Source organism: Martes martes, assembly GCF_963455335.1.
Source record: "Martes martes genome assembly, chromosome: 7".
In the NCBI taxonomy this organism is placed as follows: Eukaryota; Metazoa; Chordata; class Mammalia; order Carnivora; family Mustelidae; genus Martes; species Martes martes.
Window position 1 is genome coordinate 19265671 of NC_137894.1, and position 9989 is coordinate 19275659.

General features: G+C 39.1%; 1 pseudogene across 1 annotated transcript; it reads right to left on the reverse strand.

Moving 5' to 3' along the window:
• Nucleotides 1-1383: 1383 nt before the first annotated feature.
• Nucleotides 1384-1912, reverse strand: LOC308346585 (3-oxoacyl-[acyl-carrier-protein] reductase-like; annotated as a pseudogene). The gene has a single exon. The product of its transcript is annotated as a 3-oxoacyl-[acyl-carrier-protein] reductase-like (transcript).
• Between the last annotated feature and the right edge of the window lie 8077 nt (nucleotides 1913-9989).

The window sequence follows — 9989 nt, forward strand, 5'->3', positions numbered from 1 at the left end:
ATAAGTTATTAGCTATTATCTTTCTAAAATTTTAGCTTAGGAGTCATTATTATATTTATTAATGCAAAATACTCTTAATTTTTATTTATTTATTTATTCATTCATTCTTTTTTTAAAGATTTATTTATTTGACAGAGAGAGAGACAGAGAGAAAGGGAACACAAGCAGGGGGAATGGGAGAGGAAGAAGCATGTTTGCTGCTGAGAAGAGAGCCTGATGTGGGGTTCAAACCCAGGACCCTGGGGTCATGACCTGAGCCAAAGGCAGACGCCCATCAACTGAGCCACCCAGGCGCCCCAGAATACTCTCAATTTTTAAAATGTCATTACTTCTAATGCTGATTTTTTTAAAAAAAAGGATTTATGTATTTATTCAAGAGGGAGAGAGTGTATGAGTTGGGGGAGGAGCAGAGGGAGTGGAGAAGCAGACACTTCGCTGAGTATGGCCCTCATGAGGGACTCAATTCCAAGACCCTGAGATCACCACGTAAGCCAAAACTAAGAGTTGGATGCTTAACTGACTGATCTACCCAGGCACTCCACTTAGACTGTTTTTAAGTATTTGTCCTACTGAGTGTTTAGTGGATTAAAAAAAAAAAAAACCCACAAAACTTCCATTTCCTATGTTGATGAGGTCTATGTGGCTCATTATTGTACCAGATAGTAAAACCTCCAGGGTTAATCCTCATCATCTTTGAGAGTTTTTATAGAGGTCAATTGTACCACACTTATATTCATAGATTATTTTGCCCAGCTGCTCAGTCAGAAGTCATGTCACTCAAAGAAACCAGAATCTAAATTCAGGTCTGTCTTTAACTGATACTGATAATTTTTTAACTTGTTTTTAACAAGTGATCTTCCAAGGCATATGGAAAAGGAATAGAAAAATTTAGCAGGGTTCCTAAAGTATTGACAACCAACCGGTGCCCTGTAAATACTTCTATTTTGGCAATGGTGCACAAAGTTAACTCCTAGAGAACTTAGTCTAATCCAATAAAATGACTCAAAAAACTAGACTATATAATTTTGAGAGAAAATACAGAAATTAGGATAATACCTGTTTATATCACTTGCAAAATGTCTGTCTACTAAAATTGCTGCAGACTGTAAGGTACATACTTTTAATTTTTTTTGGTATTTTCTTATCATTATGTTCATTTGTAGCAAATGCCACCCATGTATGTATGACCCTCAAATCAAGAGTCAAACAAAATGTACCCTTTATTCTAATCATTATTTGAACTTAATAATCTGTAAATTATATCATGAGTTGTAATCCCTCTTCCACTACCAGAACATGCTCTGTAACATGATGATTCTAACTCATGACCCTGAAATCAACCAAGTGCAACCATATTTGGTGCACAATGCAGGTGCTTTGTGATTATGGTGATTCTAAAACCATATATGGTGATTCCAAAAGAAGCACAATGTCATGTACACATTAATAGGTTCTCCAAACCTCCCAAGAGAGCTATTTTTCTTTAAATGTTCAAGTCTTTCATCCTATCTGCGTGAACAAATCCTGGTGCAACTATATTCACCATAATTTTCTTTCTTGTTAGCAAGAGTATGAGAAAATCCAAAGAATCTTCCTTTACTGGCACCGTACAGACTGGCCAGAATTGCCTTTTAAGCCAATAATGCATCCTACAGTAACGATAGACCCTCTGTGGTGTTGAATCATAGTCTTCCTGGCAGCTTTCCAAGTCAGCATGGAACCCAAGAGTTTAGTATTTGCTGTGATATTGTACCTTCAGGGTTTTTTTCTTACTAAAAGCTTATTCCTGTTAATTCCAGCTGCACTTACCAAGAGAAAAACGACCTAAATTTTTCTCCATCTCTTCAAATGTATTTTGAGCCTTATGTTCTTTGGCAGCATCACCGCTAAATGTCAAATGATCTCCACCAAGATCATGTCATCAGAGCCAGTGGCTTTGGCCACTTGCAGACTTCTGGGGATGATGGCAGTCAGTAGACTTTCTGGGGCATTAATTGGTCTACTGCCATGCCAGTGCTCTGGGGGCCTCCCCAAAACAGAGCAGACTGCCCATCTTGGACCTAAGAGTCACAAACTCAGGAGAAAGAAGGCTAGGAGTGGTAGCTCTTTTCCATATCCCCTCAGCTTTTAAACCACCACAACTGAAATGAAAAATAGCCAGACTGCCACAAAGAAGTACCTTCCTGCTCCCGCTGCCCCAATTTAAAGTTTTTGAGAGTTCCGCTGGTACCTCTACTTTTCCTGGAGACTGTGGTGAGGAGACTGTGGTGAGTAGGGGCAATAAGATTTTTTTTTTAATTTTTTATTTATTTTCAGCGTAACAGTATTCATTGTTTTTTCACCACACCCAGTGCTCCATGCAATCTGTGCCCTCCCTAATACCCACCACCTGGTTCCCCCACCCTCCCACCCCGCCCCTTCAAAACCCTCAGGTTGTTTTTCAGAGTCCATAGTCTCTCATGGTTCACCTCCCCTTCCAATTTCCCTCAACTCCCTTCTCCTCTCCATCTACCCTTGTCCTCTATATTATTTGTTATGCTCCACCAATAAGTGAAACCATATGATACTTGACTTTCTCTGTTTGACTTATTTCACTCAGCATAATCTCTTCCAGTCCTGTCCATGTTGCTACAAAAGTTGGGTATTCGTCCTTTCTGATGGAGGCATAATACTCCATAGTGTATATGGACCACATCTTCCTTATCCATTCATCCGTTGAAGGGCATCTTGGTTCTTTCCACAGTTTGGCGACCGTGGCCATTGCTGCTATAAACATTGGGGTACAGATGGCCCTTCTTTTCACTACATCTGTATCTTTGGGGTAAATACCCAGTAGTGCAATTGCAGGGTCATAGGGAAGATCTATTTTTAATTTCCTGAGGAATCTCCACACTGTTCTCCAAAGTGGCTGCACCAGTTTGCATTCCCACCAACAGTGTAAGAGGGTTCCCCTTTCTCCACATCCTCTCCAACACACGTTGTTTCCTGTCTTGCTAATTTTGGCCATTCTAACTGGTGTAAGGTGGTATCTCAATGTGGTTTTGATTTGAATCTCCCTGATGGCTAGTGATGATGAACATTTTTTCATGTGTCTGGTAGCCATTTGTATGTCTTCCTTGGAGAAGTGTCTGTTCATATCTTCTGCCCATTTTTTGCCCACTCTCACCACTCTTGTTCAACATAGTATTAGAAGTCCTAGCAACAGCAATCAGACAACAAAGAGAAATAAAAGGTATCCAAATTGGCAAGGAAGAAGTCAAACTCTCTCTCTTCGCAGATGACATGATTCTTTATATGGAAAACCCGAAAGACTCCACCTCCAAACTACTAGAACTCATACAGCAATTCAGTAATGTAGCAGGATACAAAGTCAATGTCCAGAAATCAGTGGCTTTCTTATACACTAACAATGAAAATACAGAAAGGCAAATTAGAGAATCGATTCCATTTACTATAGCACCAAAAACCATAAGATACCTCGGAATAAACCTAACCAAAGAGGTTAAAGATCTGTACTCGAGGAACTACAGAACACTCCTAAAAGAAATTGAAGAAGACACAAAAAGATGGAAGACCATTCCATGCTCTTGGATGGGAAGAATAAACATCGTTAAAATGTCTATACTGCCCAGAGCAATCTATACTTTTAATGCCATTCCAATCAAAATTCCACCAGTATTTTTCAAAGAGCTGGAGCAAATAATACTAAAATTTGTATGGAATCAGAAGAGACCCCGAATTGCTAAGGAAATGTTGAAAAACAAAAATAAAACTGGTGGCATCACGTTACCTGATTTCAAGCTTTACTACAAAGCTGTGATCACCAAGACAGCATGGTACTGGCATAAAAACAGACACATGGACCAGTGGAACAGAGTAGAGAGCCCAGATATGGACCCTCAACTCTATGGTCAAATAATCTTTGACAAAACAGGAAAAAATATCCAGTGGAAAAAAGACAGTCTCTTCAATAAATGGTGCTGGGAAAACTGGACAGCTATATGTAGAAGAATGAAACTTGACCATTCTCTTACACCGTACACAAAGATAAACTCGAAATGGATAAAAGACCTCAACGTGAGACAGGAATCCATCAGAATCCTCGAGGAGAACATAGGGAGTAACCTCTTTGATATCAGCCATAGCAACTTCTTTCAAGATATGTCTCCAAAGGCGAAGGAAACAAAGGCAAAGATGAACTTCTGGGACTTCATCAAGATAAAAAGCTTCTGCACAGCAAAAGAAACAGTCATCAAAACAAAGAGGCAACCCACGGAATGGGAGAAGATATTTGCAAATGACAGTACAGATAAAAGGTTGATATCCAGGATCTATAAAGAACTCCTCAAACTCAACACACACAAAACAGACAATCATATTAAAAAAAGGGGCAATAAGATTTTGATTAAACGAGAGAACCTTACCAAGTTCCTTCATGACTGTCCCAGTACCTTTAACACTAGGGAGTAGAGATAGTATCCCCTGGTGGGAAAAAACATTGTCTAACAATTTGTGTAGATATATCTTTTCTTGCAGTGGCTTTTCTGTTTGAGAAGACTTCACCATCCAGAGAGTTTATAAGCCATCCCAAGCAATACTCATAGTCTTGTGACTTGGGTAACTGGATGTAGCCTATCTTTATGTGTCTGAAACTCCTCTGGGACATGGCGCAGACCCATTTGTATCCCACCTTCATAGTCATTGTTGTTGTTGTTGTTGTTTTCTGGGTTATGATGGTACAGATTAAGCATAAGCCCTCCACATCTCTAGCTACCAAGGAGAAATTTCCCCCATAAACCCTTATTCATGGTGGAAGCAGTGTTATTACATTTTGGTCAAACTTCATCTCATTTTTTGGGTGCAACCAAAGGGCCATCTTAGCTGCATTAGGACCTATTGAAATTGACAGAACAACTTGATTTTAGCAAATGTTTCTTTTTTTCCTGAACCTGAGGCTAATATCCTATGTCTGAAACAGATTTTATCTATAAATATATTAATTTTCTTAAAAATAAGTCCTATCATAATAATAAATCATAAATAAGTCCAATTGTAATCATAAATCATAAATAAGTCCTATCATAATCATAAATCATAAATAAGTCTTATCAACAAGGACAAAAGTGCCACTTATTTTGTTTAATATCTACCAGCACATTCCCTTCCCCTTCTTTATCATTACTCTCACTACGTGCCTTAACTTGTACCTTTCGACACCTGCTCTTGTCAAGGCTACTAGTTCCAACACTTGGGCTGACCCAGCTGTGGGTGGAAGGTTATCCTCTTACAATTTTATGTAGTCTCTGCCAAACCTCAATAGTATCGACGTTGATCATTTAAAAAGAACATTTGCTCCACATTCCCTAGGGAAACATCAACTTGACCTTCCTCTTGGACACCCAATTTTACAGTTGCTGTCATAGAGTCATGAGGCTCTCCTTCATCAAGTGGTGGAAGAGACACTGCAGGATTGAGATTGTATCAGTGACAGATGGTCACACAAGAGACCAACAATAGTGATCAGTCATAGTTAATCTGCCTACTGAGCAACGCTGGATGTTGCTAGCTAATAGACAGGATTGAATAGCATCCACAAGCTGACATTAGCGGTGTGGCAAGGGTGACATCCACAGAAACATCTACCAGTTTTGCAACCACAGTCATGGCACATAATAGGGAGGAAAACACTAGCCATTGAATCTAGAGAAATACCTAAATAGGAAGTGGTATTTCCCATGGCATTGAGCCAAACCCTCCATCACATTGGTACCCTCCTGCCACCCTTTTTTTGTTTCAGCACAAGGAAATGTATTGAAAGGACATAAAGTGATGATCATCTATTTATTTATTCTTGTATTCTGATAGACCTGGGATTGGGGTCACCTACAATTTAGATTTTGAAGTGACAAAGCCTATTGCAGCTTCTCAAGTAAATTCAGGTCACCTGTTTTTGGTAATTTCTTGAAGGATTCCAGTTAGTCTGAAAAAGTTGGGAACCCATTGCCTGTAATACCTCTTAAGCTCTGCGAATCCTATCAATTCCCATCTGGTTGTTGGGTTTGGATGTTGCTGGATCTGTGTAATCCAATTTTGGGGTAGAGTATGCTCTTTGATGGAGAGGTCACCTCCTAACTAATGTACTATCTCTTGGCAAAATTGTAACTTTTCCTTCAGGCTTTACCATATTCAGTCACATGCTTTTCAAGAAGTAGATGGAATCCTTGTTTTCCAGGAGAGGTAAATATGAGGTAAGGTCTTTTATATTGAATGAAATCTTAACCTTTAAGAGTGTTGCCTTTTTAAATTTATTATTTAAAGGCTGGAAGGAAAATAAAGGTACCTGTGTGAATCCCCAAGGCATTATTGACCAAAAATATTGTTAGTCATTCCAAATAAAGGAAAACTAAACAATCTTTATTTACAAAAATGCTAATGAAGGTGAGTGAGGCCAGGACCATGACTATTTACTTATAAGTAGTGGAACTGGAGAGAGAAGAACATTAGCATTATGGACTTCTGGAAATTTAGGAATAACTCCATGAATGGCTCTTAGGTCTTGCACAGACTGATATCCCTTTCTACTAGGTTTGTAAGGAGGCTGTGCTTAGACTTGTACAAGGAATTTGTTGTGGTTGTTCTGTTCTATGGCTGGTTTATTCCTTGAATAATTTCTGATTTCAGAGGATATTAAAATGGCATATACAGTGACCTAGAAGGATCTACCTGTCCCCCTCATAGTCCTTCCATCAATAGAGCTTTTGCTCATAAATTGTCATGTGCCGGTTGGAGTAAGGGATCTAAAGTTTCAAGTGTCATTGCCTAGGCCAGTTGAAGAAAGTCAAGTGCAGAAATAATATGCTGTGAAATTGTGTTTCTGGAGGTTTTTTATTTTCTAAGAACAGTCTTTCTGGTGCACACTTAATCTGACAGCCACATTTATATAAAAGGCTTTTGCCAGGTAGTTGACAGGCATGGAAGCACAAAGGATAATCAGTCTTGTTCTACTGTTGGTCCTAATGTGGTAGTCAAAGGCTCAATATGTGTAGAAAAGGAAGTGGGTTGGAATGCCTACCGTAACACATCAATTTCTCTGAGTGACTGGTTGTTTTATTGCAGTGGGGCTCAGGATAGAAATGGTAGCACTTGTGTCAACTAGGAATTAGCCTTTTTGTCTCTTTTATGTTTACAGATGTGGTAGGCAGGGTCCTAATAATGCTTTCCTGCCCCAGGAGTCCTGTCAGTGGCTATTCAATCAAACATTAATCTAGGTGCTGCCAAGAAGGGATTTTGTAGTTGTAATGAAAGTTCCAGGTCAGGTGACATTAAGATTCAGAAATTCTCTCTGTGCATCTAGTCTATTCATGAGTCCTTAAAAGCAGAGGACTTTTTCCATCTGAGAGGAGGAAGGTAGACTAGGAAGGTAAAAAGGGAAGTCAGAGAAATTCTGAGAATGAGAAGGAACCCAGGTGCCCTTGTGGGTGGGAAGGAGAGGTCACATGTGAAAGAATGTGGCAGCCCCTGGTCCCTGGCCCCTGGCTGACAAGCAGACCAGAAACCAGGACCTCAGTTTCCCACCACTGCATGGAGCTGAATTCTGTCAACTTTCCGAATAAGCTCCGAAGTAAATTCTTTTCCTGAGTCTTCAGCTAAAAACCTAGTCTGGCTATCACCATGGTTTCAGCCTTGTGAGATCCTGAGCAGAGAGCCCAGTTGAGCCAACTGCCTTCTGACCTACAGAACTCTGGAACAGTAAAAGGATGTTGTTTTAAGCTGCTAAGTTTTTAGGCATCAAAAGGAAATTAACACAATAATTTCTTTTTCTGAAAGAGGAAACGGGGAGCATAGCTCTGCAGTTTTATGGCCTTTGGAATTGAGTCCCTGGACCTCTATTGGGTGCAATTAGCATTTTTGCTTTCAAGATGAGCCTGGTGTGGCAGCATAAACCTGATATTTTGCCCCACCTCCACTATGATGTGTCACAGTCAGGAAGAACTGCACATAATTCACACTGAGATAAATTAAAAAAAAAAAAAGCAGGGTCTCCACATCTTATCCTAGTTCCCCCAAATAAATAAAATATCAAGTACTTCCCGAAAAACTATTGGGATGTTTATGAATATGACAATCAGTGAGAAACGTGTGAGCACATTACTGATTTCTCGCTAGGAACAGACAATGGTGTATGTGGCAGCCTTGGCAATATTGCAAGAGAAGTGTGTGTGTGTGTGTGTGTGTGTGTGTGTGTGTGTGTGTGTGTGTGGTTTTTGTTGTTGTCATTCTTTTAAACACTTGTGCTTTATATGAAACCAGTAAGTGCTTCTGAAGTCTGATCCCCTTGTTCTTTGCCCATAAACTTGGCCTTTTCTTTCCCAGACGTTTTTGCCTTTGAGTCTTCCTTTGATGCTGGACACATTCTTTTCTTTCAAAGTCCCTGCAGTTGGCAGTATCTCTGTCTATTTTTTTTCACTGTTTAAGACTTTATTCTGGGTTAACTGAGAACCAGAATTCTTACATGTCTCATCATCTCTGGGGGTCACGTTTGGTATGAGCTCCCTAAATTAGAGGGCCCTGGATTTCTTTCCTTTTCCATATCTTCATCTCTCTGATAAGTGCTCTCTGATAACATCCTGCTCTATTTTGCAGGTCCTCTAAGATCACAGTGCACCCAATTTCTTCTTATCAGTTCAGCAACTTGGGGACTAAATGCTATCATGACTTGTTCAGATAACCCTTTAGCGGTTTCCTTCCCTGTCTATATCCAGCTCTTTGTAAGTAGCTTTACTGAAATATAATTCATATATGAGACAATCTATCCTTAAATTTAAAATGCATGATTAAATGTGTGTTAGTATATTCACACAGTTGTGCTTCTATCAGCACAATCCATTTTAGAATGTTTTCATTGTCTCAAAAAGAAACCGCACCCCTTAGCCATTATCCCTCCTGCAGCCCTCAACAACCACTAACCTACTTTCTATCTATAAAGATTTGCCTATTCTGGACATTTCATATAAACAAAATCGTACATTATGTGGTCCCTTGTGACTGGCTTCATTCACTTGGCATAATATTGTCAAGGTTCATCCATATTGTAATATGTGTGGTACTTCATTTATTCTTCTCGCCAAAAAATTCCATTGTACGAATTTACCACATCTCATTTGTCCACTCAACAGTTGGTAGACATTTAAGTTGTTCCACTTTTTGACTATTATGAATGATGCTTCTATGAATATCACTGTACAAGTATTTGTGTAGATATATGTTTTTATTTCTCTTGGTTATACACCTAGGAGTGGAATTACGAGGTCATACAGTAACTATCTAGGGAACTGCCAGACTGTTCTCCAAAGTGGCTGCACTATTTACATCCTTATCAGTAGTGTGTTAGGTTATGAAACTGGGAATTGTGAATCTTCCAACTCTGATCTTTTTCAAGAATTTTTAAATTATTTTGGGTCTCTTGAATTTCCTTAAGAATTTTAGCATCAGTTTGTAATTTCTGAAAATAAGTCAGCTGAGCTTTTTCTAGGTATTGTATTGATTCTACAGATCACTCTGGGGATTGCCATGTTAACAGTATTAAGTCTTTCAATCCATGAGCATGGGAAGTCTTTCCATTTTTCTAGATATTCTTTGATTTCTTTCAACAATGTTTTATAGTTTCCAGAATACTTTTACTTTAGACAGTCTTATAAATGAAATAACACAAAATTTTTTATTCACCTTCATTTTAGTGTTTCTGGGATTCTCCATTTCTTTTTATAGATCCAAATTTCTTTTTTTTTTTTTTATTTTATTTATTTTCAGCGTAACAGTATTCATTGTTTTTTCACCACACCCAGTGCTCCATGCAATCTGTGCCCTCCCTAATACCCACCACCTGGTTCCCCCACCCTCCCACCCCGCCCCTTCAAAACCCTCAGGTTGTTTTTCAGAGTCCATAGTCTCTCATGGTTCACCTCCCCTTCCAATTTCCCTCAACTCCC